The sequence below is a fragment of the Mustela putorius genome, unplaced genomic scaffold (genome assembly GCF_011764305.1).
Source record: "Mustela putorius furo isolate JIRA1106 unplaced genomic scaffold, ASM1176430v1.1 tig00000242_pilon_pilon_pilon, whole genome shotgun sequence".
Taxonomy (NCBI): domain Eukaryota; kingdom Metazoa; phylum Chordata; class Mammalia; order Carnivora; family Mustelidae; genus Mustela; species Mustela putorius.
This window is the reverse complement of record NW_025421325.1, coordinates 5,343,738-5,357,964: the sequence shown is the minus strand read 5'-3', so window position 1 is coordinate 5,357,964 and position 14,227 is coordinate 5,343,738. Positions and strand designations below refer to the sequence as shown.

General features: G+C 42.2%; 1 long non-coding RNA gene across 1 annotated transcript; it reads right to left on the bottom strand.

Annotated features, from left to right (window-relative positions):
- Positions 1 to 2,228: 2,228 nt before the first annotated feature.
- On the bottom strand, positions 2,229 to 14,225 carry LOC101680179. Its single transcript, XR_199862.3, has 3 exons — positions 13,998 to 14,225; positions 12,076 to 12,149; positions 2,229 to 2,545 (listed from the first exon to the last, which is right to left on the bottom strand). It is a non-coding gene; the product is annotated as an uncharacterized LOC101680179 (long non-coding RNA).
- Between the last annotated feature and the right edge of the window lie 2 nt (positions 14,226 to 14,227).

Sequence of the window (14,227 nt, the reverse complement as noted above, 5' to 3'; positions counted from 1 at the left end):
TGAGCCTTCTCAAAGCTAATGTTATTCTCTGGGGGTGGGTAATGACCTTAGTCACAAGGATTCATCTCATTCTTGATTGCCAGGATGAATGGTTTCCACCATTCAAAGCCTTACGAATTGACTTGCCTAAGGATGAAATTCTACATATGGGCCACTTTATGTGGCTATCATGCCTTAAATTCTGCTTTAGTGCCAAGTATGGCTGTATCCCAAGACCTGGAATGCCTAAGTAGCATCCTGTCTTGTCTTTAATTTGAAGCAACTCTACAAGCCTACAACCTAAATAGTAGTATATCCAGCAACTTTAAGCTCTAAAAGAGTTATGTATTCATCACTACTATCGCTACAGTGTGTGTGTGTTTTCTCAATCTGTATTATAGTTAGAATCCTTTTTTAGCATTTTATTTGGCTTTAGAACCTTACACTATGCCATCTTAACATTTATTTTACTTGTCACGCTATAGTTCTCATAGCTCGTACCTGAATTCTCATTCTTTAGAATTCTACAGAGCCATGTCCATGTACCTTTGAAGTGCCAATTGAATATTACCCCCACCTTAAAAGACCACCAGAGACGTGAGTCAAAGCCAATCAGCAAGGGTCGTAACGCCGAGAGGTCCAGAGCTGGGTTGGTGCAGGGTTTTTTATAGACAGGTACAAACAAGTTTCGGGTAGGGCTGAGCTTATTGATTGATAGTTTGAACAGGCATACTTGTTATCAGTGGATTGAGTCAGGGGACCCCGTGTGAAAGCAGACAAAGCAATCTTACAGAAGCAGAACTGGCCGGTTAGCCCACGCATGCGGAAAAAAAAGCACTACCAGGATATTGAAGGCCTGGTTACTTATCAAGTAAAGACAATTGGGAGTCTCCTGGTGGAATGTTACATTCCTGCTATCAAGCATCCTTGTTAGTGAGGATTAGGTTTAGAAGAAATTTAACTTTATTTACTTTTCCTTCTACCTCCGCCTCCTTCGGTTTTTTATGGAGGGGAGGGTGACATTAGGGCTATCGATAAGGTAACTTCTTTGTTGTAATCTCAAGGACATTTGCAAACCAAGGGAGACTCCTACCTTGCAGGACTGTGATCTCTGCAAGTTAACTATTTATCGTTTTATGGCAGTCAGGGGTGCCTGAGGAATGTTACACATACGGAGGGGAGCGGGTGAAGGGGGGGGTACAAGGCGCCAGCCTTTGCTTTGTCCTCAGCCAGCCTCCTGCTCCTTCACCTTCTTTTACATTTCTAATTAAAAAGATGTATCTTAAAATATCATATTATAATTCTTTGCCGGAAAATCAAAGGTTCTAGCAATCACCAAACACTTCCATTTTCATATAGAGGATTTTTCTATAGAAGCCCACCAGTACCAACACCAACAAAAACATCTATTTTAAAGTCTGTTGGTGATAACCACATCATCACCAATTTGGCACAAAAAGAACAACAACCCAAATAAATATAATTTTCTCTCCTGGCAAGGTCAGCAGTCTTATTCAAACCTATAGACATATTGTAGCTTAATTTTTTTTTTAAAGATTTTATTTATTTATCAGAGAGAGAGAAGGAGAGAGAGCGAGCGCAGGCAGAATGGCAGGCAGAGGCAGAGGGAGAAGCAGGCTCCCTGCTGAGCAAGGAACCCAACATGGGACTCGATCCCAGGACGCTGGGACCATGACCTGAGCCAAAGGCAGCTGCCCAACCAACTGAGCCACCCAGGCGTCCCTATTGTAGCTTAATTTGAGGGAAACTGTTTTGTCTCACAAATACATTTTTATTTAAAATAATAATAAGAGGCAGACCACCATAGAGGCAACAGGCTTGAGCAATAAGAACTTGACCACGGCAAAAGCGTCTACAGTGACCACCAAGCTGAACTCAAACAGGCTCATTAAGCGATCTATTTGGAAAATAGCCATAGGCCCTAATTAACCAATCAGCTACTTATAAGATTACCAAAAAAGGAAAATTCCACAGGTTCCAATACTTCCTCCCTCCACCCTATAACTATAGCCCCTCACCACCACCTTGTGGCAATCTCTCTTTTGCTGTCCCGCCCACAGCTCCCTTACGGCTATTCAATAAACTTCCGCTTTATTCTGCCTTGGGTGAATTCTTCCACCACCCATGTGAATTCTCTTTATTCTGCCTTGGGTGAATTCTTCCACCACCCATGCCCCCGGTCCCCATCCAGTTGGAAAGCACCACAACCACTCCAAATTTGTAGGCTGCAGGTTTAATAAACAAGGGAACTTGCACATGAGGCTTGTCTTGGGTGGCTACAAGACAAGTAGACCTTTTCAACTGCCTTCCAGAATCCTGAAATTTATACAGAGGCCTTAAATGGGCTTAGTCACATATATGTCCATATGGTCTCAATAACACATTACTATCTTAAGGCTCTGTCTTTGGTTCAGCTTCTAGTGTGGGAAGGCAAGGATAATGCACATGCCAGGGACAGAAGAAGGGATGAGGAGCCTCAGATTGCCCAGGTCCAGTTCAAGAATCAAATAGAGGTCACATCCTTTCAGTGACCTTCTCCAACACCCTAGGAGGCAAGAAAATAAGTTATTTTCTCCAAAGGAGTGACAAACATGCCAACCAATTTGAAGAAGGCAGCTGGAAATAATTGTTGCATCTCCTTATTTCCTCTTTTACTAACCATTTGGAAAACAAGGGACCCAACACTCTGCCCTCCTGATTAAGGGGATGTTCAGAGTATATAGCCAAAAAGATACATCCTTCAGATATAAATTTCCTACATTAATTCAAACAGGATTTAAAAATGCACGTGCTTCTCTGGACTATAGACTTTATTCAGTGCAACTACATAGCTGGGTAAATCACATTGATTGCAAAGAGGCAATATTACACAGTGTTGACAGCATTCTGGACTGTCAAACTATTTGGGTTCGAATGCTATCTCCCAACCTGCCATATGACCTTGAACAACCCATTTGACCTGAGTCTTAGCTGCCTTATCTGTAAAATGGGGATAAAAATAGTAATTTCCCTAAGGATTGATAAGAAGATTAAATAAGTCAATATATGTAAAGCACAGAGAACAGTACTACTGCATGGTAAATACTATATCATTATATAACAATACTGATGTGCTAAAGTTCACCAAATTCTGTCAAAAATTGCTATATCTGTGCCTATATAAATAAAGCAATAATAAATGAAAACACTTATCAATAATTTCTTTGTTTCAGGGTGGTGGACACTGATACTCTGAAGAAGTACACCAAATTTCGTAAAATCTATCAGTTCCATAACATTATTATGGAATAAATGTGCAAACCGAATGAAAGACATTAAACATTAAATGTGGAGGTAAAATAGAAATTTCATTTACATTCTATCAAAAATCATTACAAAATTATCTGAACTATTATTCAAAGCAAAGTTTTAGTTGTGAACTTGAAAGTATGCATACTAAGTGGAGTTTTATAGGTCTTACTTGCCAATCTGGTACAATTTAACTAAAAATAGCAATAATAAACCCTCCGTTAACACAGCATATCGAAAATATCCACTTTCCTCCTCTTTCTATAAAAGCCTCACTAAAACAAAAACAGGAGAAAATAAATGAATAGGGAATATAGACCCATAAGAACAAAGAAAGCTGGAAAGGAAACAACAGAAAAATGCATAGAATTTTAGAAACTGACTGACATGTGTTGAGATACAGTGAAGGTGACCTTATTTGGAAATAGGGTCTGTGCAGATATGATCAAGATAAAATGAGGTCATATTGGATCAGAGTGGACTCTAACGTAACAACAAGCGTCCTCATAAAAAGAGGGAAATTTGGGTATAGGGAGAACACCATGTGCTCATGGAGGCAGAGACAGGGGTGATGCATACACAAACCAAGGAATGCCAGGTACTGTAAGCAGCCACCAGAAGCTGAGAGAGAGTCATGGAGCCCTCAGAGCCCCTAGAAGGAACCAACCTTCTGCCTTCAGAATTTCTAGCATCCCAAACTGTGAGAGAATAAATATCCATTGTTTTAAACGACTCAGTTTGTGGTAATTTATTATGACAGTTCTAGCAGATTAATACAGAGCTAAACATATAGACTAGTGAACACTCACACAGCCCAGAGGAAACTGATACCCAAGTGTTTTCAGAGGCAACGCCTGGAAGCAACCTAATTGACATTGCAAAAGCTCACAAATGCTTAGGAACTGAAAGCACTAAATATCCCAGATGGTGTGAGCTGAAAGAAAAGGTTAAAAGTCCTGGAGGCAGTTGGATTGAAGGATTCCCCACCACACCAGACAAGGTCAGGGGAACATTCTCTAATCACTTACTCCCGACCTGGAACCTGCGGAATCATTTCTTTTTTTGGAAATATCACACCTGGAGGACCATGGATTCAGGGACACCAGCCACAGCTTAAGGTAAAGATACCATAATGGAATAGTGGGTTTGGTGAAGGTGTATATACTGAAATTATTACAATTTCCAGGCTCCTTTCCCCATTGTGCTCCAAGAAAACCAGTAGATTCCCAAAGCAAGTAACTAGGTTATTCCCTGGAAGAAAACAGGTGGGCCCTTGCCCCATCATCTTAGAATGTGCTCAGCAGTTGTTAAACCCTGCTCTTGTCCTGAAAGCACCTTTTTAGAGTATGGCTTTTATATATGAATTGACAGCAAGGATCACCCCACAATCGAGAAACACCACTAGTATGAAGGACAGAGGCTAAATATAAACACACAACCAGGGGTACCTGGGTGTCTCAGTCAGTTACATCTCTGCCTTCAGCCCGGGTCATGGTCTCAGGGTCCTGGGATCGAGTCCCTCAGCAGGGAGCCTGCTTCCCGCTCTGATCCCCTACCCACTCAATGCTGTCTCTGTCTCTCTAACAGATAAATAAAATCTTCTAAAAATATAAAATAAACAAACAGCCAAAAAAGACAGAAAAGAATCAACACCAATGCAGGAGTATGTAGAAAACATTTTTTAAAAACTTATAATTTATGTCTCAGACATTAGAGGCGCTATATCCATTTTTTAAAAAAAGAACATGATGCTATAAAAAGAACAGAAAATAAAAAGAGCACTTAGAAATTACAGTCATAGGGGCGCCTGGGTGGCTCAGTGGGTTAAGCCTCTGCCTTCGGCTCGGGTCATGATCCCGAGGGCCTGGGGTCGAGTCCCGCATGGGGCTCTCTGCTCAGCGGGGAGCCTGCTTCTCCTCATCTCTCTGTCTGTCTCTCTGCCTATTTGTGATCTCTCTCTCTGTCAAATAAATAAATAAAATCTTTAAAAAAAAAAAAAAAGAAATTACAGTCATACCTCATTTTATTGCCCTCTGCTTTATTGCACTTTGCAGATATTGCAGGTTTTTTGTTTTTTGTTTAACAAATCAAAGTTTGTGGCAACCCTGCATCAGGCAAGCCCATCAGCGCCATTTTCCCAACAGCACTGTCTGATATTCCCAAGCTGTGTCTATCTCTGCAAAATCTGTTTCTTAGGTGTGGGACACTCGGATCTAATGCCCCCTTACCCCACTCTAGCCTAGCTTTAGCCACTTTTTCTCATTCCCATTTCAACAATTTCCTTTGTTGGAAAAGGGGCACCAGGACCTGAGATGTCTCGCCATCTATTGCAAAGGTCCTGAAAGATTACCAACTCAGACTTTTGTATGTGTGCAAGCTACCATAAAACAGACTATAACCATTTTACTCCCTGGCAAAAGACTCCAGCTATTGAGATTCTCCCTATGGGTCTGCCTTATTCATCACTTAATTAAATAGGACTCAACCCAAACAATTCAAGGATACAAAGAGAATTGGAAAAAAAGAGGTTGGTTTCACGGGAAGTGATAGCAAAGTGGGAGAGACCAACAGATACCCATGGGTCAGACAAGAAATATTTAAACAATCAAAGGGACCTCGCCCTGGTGGCCATTGTTTGTCACCAACTGCTGAGAGGCCTATCAGAACAAAGATAATGGGATATTCAGAGATCCTGGAGTCATGATGATGCCCATTCCTGAAGGATTCACGCCAAGGCATCAGACCTAATTATCAGGCATCATCTATAATTGGGGTCTTCAGGAAGGCTTCCGCTTCCAAGACTGCAGACACCAGGATGAAGCATCGTGTTCTAGGACACCAAGGCCAGCAGGGTCATCACACAATATGGTGGCCACAGCTGTGATGACAGAGACAAAGGTACTGCAGGTTGGGGATGCCCAAGTTTCACTCACCATCAGAACTCTCCGGGAGAGTACCTACCTGAGATCCTTATCAGGTTCCCTAGAAGGAGGGAGCTAACTCTCTGCAGGAAAATAGGACTCTGGGTTTCTAACAATGTAAACCCTTATTTAGTTGCTCCTTTTTTGGTTACAGGAGTCAATTCTCTCCCTGAAGACAATGAGAAATTCTACCTCCACCCCAAAGACTTCCCCCTGGGATGCACTTTCAGACACTGGGATCAACTCTCATTAAAAAGCCTAAAAAGGGATGCCTGGGTGGCTCAGTGGGTGAAAGCCTCTGCCTTCAGCTCAGGTCATGATCCTAGGGTCCTGGGATCAAGTCCTGCATCTGGCTTTCTGCTCAGCAGAGAACCTGATTTCCCCTCTCTCTGTTTTTGCCTGCCTCCCTGCCCACTTGGGATCTCTGTCAAATAAATAAAATCTTTAAAAAAAAAAATCCTAAAAAGCCTAAAAACATTTACCTTCTTTTGTACTACTGTTTGGCCTCAATATAAGCTAGAGGATGGGCAAGTAGGGCCAGAAAATAGTAGTCTTAACTGTAACCCTATATTGCAACTTGATCTCTTCTTTAAGAGACTAGAAAAGTGAGCAGAGATCCTTTAGATCTAGGTCTTTACAGCCCTCAGGGATGACCCTAAAAAATATAAACATGCACAGTAGGGAAGGTCCATTTGGGCCTTCAGGGAACAAGGCAAAACCTAGAGCAACACCCTAAAGCTGTGGACTCCAGCCAAAGGAATTCTACCCCCCACGCCCCACCTCCCACCAACTGTCTTCCTTTAACAGAGTCAGGCCAAGAGAAAGCGCTCCCCTGCCCCCTACAGGAAGTGGAGGGTAGGCCTCAGGAGACATAAGAGTAACTGTTCCTTTTCAATGTCAGATCTCAGGCGGCACCCTGAGCACTTAGGCAGTTTTCTGAGGATCTCAGCAAATTTACTAAGGACCTCAGGAGCCTGACTCAGTCATTTGATCTAACCTGGAAGGGGCTTCTTCCCTGCTAGCTTGCACCCTCCCCTACTACCACTCAAGTAAGATCCTCCTGATAATATGTTCCCCCAAATCTGGGACCAAGTTAATCTCCAGGTGTGGGACAAAGGAATTCCAAGAAAACAATATTTGCAATACCTGCAAAAATTACCTTATGGGACTAAAATACTTATCTCTACAAACACCAGTATCCCATTAAACCCGAAATCCAGTGAGTCCTTCAGCCCCTACTAGACAAGTTCCCCAAATGTGGCCTGCTAGCCTCATGCCAGTCTCCCTGCAATTCTCCCATCCTACCAGTTTTAAAACCAAATGGGGAATATTGGACAGTCCAGGACCTCTGGGCTATAAACAAGGCTGCCATTCCTCTCTACCCCACTGGGCCTAATCTCTACACTCTACATTGTCTTAACCCAGGTACTTTTTTTTTTTTAAAGATTTTATTTATTTTATGTGACAGATAGAGATCACAAGTAGGCAGAGAGGCAGGCAGAGAGAGAGGGAGGAGGAAGCAGGCTCCCTGCTGAGCAGAGAGCCTGATGTGGACTCGATCCCAGGACCCTGAGACCATGACCTGAGCTGAAGGCAGAGGCTTTAACCCACTGAGCCACCCAGGCGCCCCTTAACCCAGGTACTTAAAGGCACTACTTGGTTCCCAGTCCAGGATTTTAAGGATGTTTTCTTTTGCATACCCTTACATCCAAAATCTCAGTATTTGTCTGCCTTTAAATAGACTGATCTATCTATCAATGTAACTCGGCAGTACACCTGGACAGTCCCCCAACAGAGCTTTAGGGAGTTTCCACCTACCAGGCAAAGCTCTTCTCAGAGCACTCAGAGCTCACTTTAACCACCAAGACTCTCACAATATGCAGAGGATATACTCATCTGTAGCCCCTGTAAGGACGAATCAGACAAAAACACTATCTGAGTTCTCATCTTCTGGGAGAACGAGGGCATAAAGATGCCGTAACAAAGACCCAGTTTCCAAACAGGAAGTAACTTACTTGGGACATGATCTGACCCTGGGAAAGCGGATGCTTTCCTTGAAGTGCCAAGAAGTTTTACTGCGCGTGGGTCCACCACAAACAAAACAAGCTGCTTAGAATGTCTCTAGGGTTGCCAGGCTTTTGCCAAATCTGGATGGCAGGGTTTGAACTGATAGCTAAGGCCCTGTATGATGTTTTAAAGGGGCCAGATTCTGACCCGCTTAAATGAACAAGAAAACACAAGTGGCTTTTCAAAAAAACTAGAGTCTGGGGGTGGGGGAGAAAGGAGCCTCCTCTCAAGAGCCCCTGTGCTGAGAATTCCTAAACTTAAAGCCCTTCACACTGGGTACTTACTCAAAACTTAGAGCCAGCCCTACAGCGAGTGGCTTATTTTTCTTAACAACTGAACATAGTGGCAACCAGATGGCTGGGATGTCTGAGGGCAGCTGCTGCTGATGTGCTGCTGGTGGACGAAGTCACAAAATTAACCTTTGGTCACTCCCTGGAAGTACAGACTCCACACCAGGTACAGGGAGACCTAGAGATTAAAGAACACACTGGCTAACGGGAGGGCACCTTACTAAATACCAGACACTACTCCAGAGGTGATCCTTAAACTATGTCAAATTCCTAACCTGGCTACTTACCAACTGAAGGAGATGAAAACTTACTCATGCTTGTATGGAAACCATAGAACAGGTCTATTCTAATAAGCCAGATTTAAAAGACCAACCTTTGATAACTCGGACCATATATGGTTTATTGATGTCAGCAGTTTTATAAAGAAGGATTAAAGGGGCCAGCCATACCATGGTAGACCTTCACCAGGTCACAGAAGCAGAAGGTCTTCCCCCATACAGAGGCACAAAGGCTGAGCTCATGGCCTTAACTAAGAGCCTTAAAACTAGGGAAGGACAAAAGAGCTACACTGACTCTAAGTATGTCTTTCTTGTTCTTCATGCTCATACTGCCATTTGGAAAAGGGGTTTTCACCGTCAAAACTTTCCCCATACAACATCATCAAGAGATCCTCGATCTCTTACAAGCAGTACCAGAACCCACAGAAGTGGTTGTAATCCAATGCAGAGGCCATCAGAAGGGAAAGACTGATATTATTACAGGAAATAACTGAGCAGGCAATGTGGCTAAAAATGCAGCCTTGTAAGCCCTCCCAGTATGGGCAGCCTTACTCCCTCATGGGCCAATCTTCCAACAAAGGCCCCAATATACAGAAAGGAAAATAAACTGGGCTCAGTACAATGTCTACCAACTAAATTCTGAGAGATGATGAACACAGGACCAAAAGGTGACACTTCCCCATGGATCCCAGTGGAAAATCATCAAGGGAACACACAACTCCTCTCATTTGGGAAGAGACCCATTAACCTCCTTAGCTGATACAGTCTTTTAGGAATTGACCTGTCACGGGTTATGAAGGAAGTCACCAGGATCCATGTTACCAGAACATCTCTGGGGGAAGGGTTAGACCACCTCCACTCCTCCAGTCCATCCAAAGGTGAGGCATACACCCTGAAGAGGACTGAAACATAGACTTCACACAAATGCCCCCATCTGAGGCACATAAAAACCTCCTATCCTCTATGGACACCTTTACTTGTTCTTATCACTGCTCTAACTTGCACAAGTCCATAGGGGTAAAGGGAAAACTATCTCATAAATATTTCCAATATAATCTCTCAGGGGGAAAACCTTTCTCTGTTTGAATCTGTCATTTACATCCTCAAAAAGACCCTTCTTACCCTTGTTTTACCCCACTCATTCTCTCCGTATAACTGTCCTCCAAAAAATTATACTGGACCTAGTTCCTCTCCCCTAGATGGTATGCTTGTTGGCCCAAATCGGACATGTGTGAACTTAATCCACTCCCACCGCCTGAGACATCTCAGGAATTAATTTATACTTAATTTCTGAGTAAGTGCTGCCAAATAACACCAAAGACAAATCCAAAAGATGGGTCAGCTTCCAAGTAATGCGCTTCCTCATTTTACTATGGGAGTAACTCAAAATTCTTGGACTGTCAAACAATTTTCCAATGTCTCAGTTCAATGAGCTAAGTGCAAAACGTGGTATGCTTGTTTAGAAAATAAAAATAGTGATCCCAAGGTCCTGAGATCGAGTCCCATGTAGGGCTCCTTGCTCAGCAGGGAGCCTGCTTCTTCCTCTGCCTGCCACTCCCCCACTCGTGTGCGCGCTCTCTCTCTCTGACACAAATAAATAAAACCTTTATTTTAAAAAGGGAGAGAAAGAATGCAGATTGTGATGTCACCCACTGGGCTTATGCCAGATCCATCTGTCCACAAAAAACCCCAATATTATATCCATGTTTTGGATATAATATATAATAATATAACATACATAATATAATATAATTGCACTGTACACCTATGATCACTCTAATTTTACCCTCAACTATGCTCATAAATTCCCCCAGAATAAAAGGAGGACGTCTACATGCCAACTGCACACACAATAACTCTTCCAGGTGGGCCCAGCAGTTCCAGAAACTGAAAACAGTGAGTTATCCCATAACTTTATGTGCCCTTTTCAATTATCTCCTTCTCATAACCTATAGGAGCCAATCTTCTTCTTCTTCTTTTTCTTTTTTTTTTAAAGGTTTTATTTATTTATGTGAGAGAGAGACAGAGAGAGCACAAGCGGGGCTTGGGTCAAAGGGAGAGGCAAAGCAAGCTCCCTGCAAAGCACGGAGTCGGACCCCAGGATCCTGATATCACGACCCAAGAGCCATAATCAGACTCTACACTGACTGAGCCACCCAGGCGTCCCCTACAGCAACCAATCTGCACCCAACCCATATGGCTCGAAGATTTTTTTGCACTGATAACCTCAAACATCAGAGTAGCTACACCCTGGGGTATGTGGTTTCCCCAGGAGTCTCAATATATAATTCTACCCAACCCCACACTGGAATCTGAAGGGCAATAGGCCTTATATAGGCTGGAATAATAGGAGCCCTTGGTGCTAGCCCCTTGGGGGAGATGTGCTCATCACAAAACCACCCTGTGAAATCTGGCAGCAGTATTGAATAAACTAGCTTTTACCATTGCATCCACTTTCTCAGATCCAAAAGAGAAAAACCTAAAAATCCCTGAAACAAAACAAAAACTCTGGCCTCGAAAATTGTAAGATAATAAATCTGGGTTGCTTCAAAAAGGGAGGGAAGGGAGGGAAATAAGGGAATAGAGGGGGAAAAATGTCAGTCATACTGACCAAGTAAGGGAGAAAAGGTATAAAACTCTACTCCCTCCCAAAAATCCCCTCCTCAAATAATAAATATTCCACCCCCTAGTTAACAACTGTCAATGAAGTATAGAGACCAAAACCCAGGAGGTGGGGGAACAGCCCTGAGCTTGCCCCCCTCACATCTTGAGAGTGTACTCTCTTTAATAATATGTAAACTCTTCACATGCACCACTCAACCAGCGTGCCGGGTCCATCCTTGAATTCTTTTCTTGCGACGAGACCAGGAGCCTCCAGCAACATCCTGGGCATGGGTTGGTTGGAGACCTGAGGACTCACGGGCCTCCCCAGTTCACCCAGTTATGAACTGATGTGGCAAACTTCATTGTTTTCTTATTTTAAGAAATTGCCACAGCTGTCTGAACCTTGAGTAACTACCACCTTGATCAGCAGCCATCAACTTAAAGGAAACACCCTCCACCAACAAAAAGATTCTGCTCAAATTTCAGATGAAAATTAGCATTTTTTAGTAATAAATTATCTTTAAATTAAGGGATGTATATTTTTTTACATAATGCTATTGCATATTTGTTACACTACAGTATACTATAACCATAACTTTATATAAACTGGAAAATAAAAAAACTCACTTGACTCATTTTATGGCCATATTTGCTTTACTGCCATGGTCTGGAACCAAGCCCACAGTATCTCCAAGGCATGCCTATATAATTAAAAAATTTTTTGATATAATATCTGTCTAATTAAATTGAGAAAATCATCCAGTAAAGTGGAACAAGACAAAAGAGATACAAAACAGAACAGACAAATGAGAAAAGCATCATTCAAGATCAAACATCTGAACAACAAATTTCCGAAAAAGAAGAGGTACAGTGAGGGAAGGGAAAAAAAGAGGAAATTAGCAACTAAATAGTATCAGCCAAAGCTCCAGAACTGAAGAACATAAAATAGAAAAGAGAAAATTATTAAATAAACAACACCAGAAAAACTTCCAGAACTAAACAACACGGTTTCAAGATGAAAAACAGCCAACCAAATACCACCAGCTCAGTAAAAAATGAGAAAAGACCCACAACCAAGATACATGATTGTGTCTGAGAATGCTGGGAATAAAGAGGAAAAACCTAAAACTTCTTGAGACAAAACAAAACAGAAACAGGTTACACACAGAGAAATTAGTCACCCAAGGATGAAGTAGGTAAATGTCTCCCTATTTTTTGGCTTTAGCCTGGTTGATACTGATTTTGTATTCTGGCCTCCAGCATGGTAAGATAGTAAATCTGTGTTGTTTAAAAACAGAAGGAAGGGAGGAAGTGAGGGAGAAAGAGAGAGAGAGAGAAATAGAGAAAGGAAGGAAAGAAGGAAGGGAAGGAGGAAGGAAGGAAGGAAATGTCAGTCACCCATAAAGAACTGGAATCATGAGGTAGGATTTCTTAGTGGCAATACTGAAAGCTAAAATACTGTAAAGCAAAACCTCTAACATTCTGATTAAAAATTTTAAAATACTAAATATCTATATTAAATATTTATAATTTATAATTTATATCTTTATAATTATAATTTATAAATTATAATTTTTTATAAATATAATTTTATAAATTATAATTTATAATTATAAAGATATAAATCATAATTATAATTTAAAATATTAAATATTTATATTTAATATTTATAAAATATTAAATATTTTATAAAATATTAAATTTTAAAATATTAAAAATATTTTCAGGGTGGCTCAGTGGGTTAATCCTCTGCCTTCGGCTCAGGTCGTGATCTCAGGGTCCTGGGATCAAGCCCCGCATCGGGCTCTCTGCTCAGCGGGGAGCCTGCTGCCCCCTCTCTCTCTTTGCCTGCCTCTCTGCCTACTTGTGATCTCTCTCTCCCTGTGAAATAAAGAAAATCTTTTAAAAAAATTATTTTCAAAGGAGAATTCTATATTAAGTCAGAATAAAGACAGTTACAGACATGCAAGTTCTAATGAAAAGGGGAAAAAAGAAGACACCGGCCTGTAATATTGCTCAAGAAGCTCTTGGAAGGTATCTTCTACAAAATGACCGCATAAAATCAAGAAAAGGGAAGATACAGATTCGGGAAATAGAGGATCTCAGGAATGAAGCAGAGGACCTTCCAGGATGTTAGCGAAGGAGACCCCAGGAGCTCATTTGAATGCACTGCCTCTGGAACTCTGATGTGCATATAGATCTTGCTTAAAATGCGGATTCTGATTCAGTAAGTCTGAATAGGGCCCCAAGATTCCGAATTTTTAACAAGCTCTCCTCAGAATGCTGATGTTGATGGTTCTGGTGTGGAAAACTGTAACATGACTCCCACACTGTAACATGACTCCCCAAAAAACAATGAGAGAATCTGATTTCCTTCTGAGAGATAATTAAGGATGAATTAGTGTCCGTTAATAACAATATAGTGGAGGAGGGAGAGAGATAGAAAAGAGGAACACAACGATTAATCTTTTAAATATATACAAATAAGGGAAAAGGAGAGTTTTGGGTGAGGGCACTACCGGACGTCCAGCCTTGCCACTATTAAACACCTGAGAAGGAAGGCCGGACCATCTTAACGGATCCAAATTCGGGACTCTGGGGTCTCCGGAGCATCCCTGGCGTTGGCCGGCGAGACCGTAGCCTGCGCCTGGGGACAGCCAGAATGCGCGCCTGCAGCAGTGCCCTCACGCCCCCCCGCGCGAGTGGGCGGAGCTTCGGCCGGCCCCTCCTCCACCCTGGGGGGCCGGGCTCGGGCGGAGCCTTTCCGTTCTACTTGCAC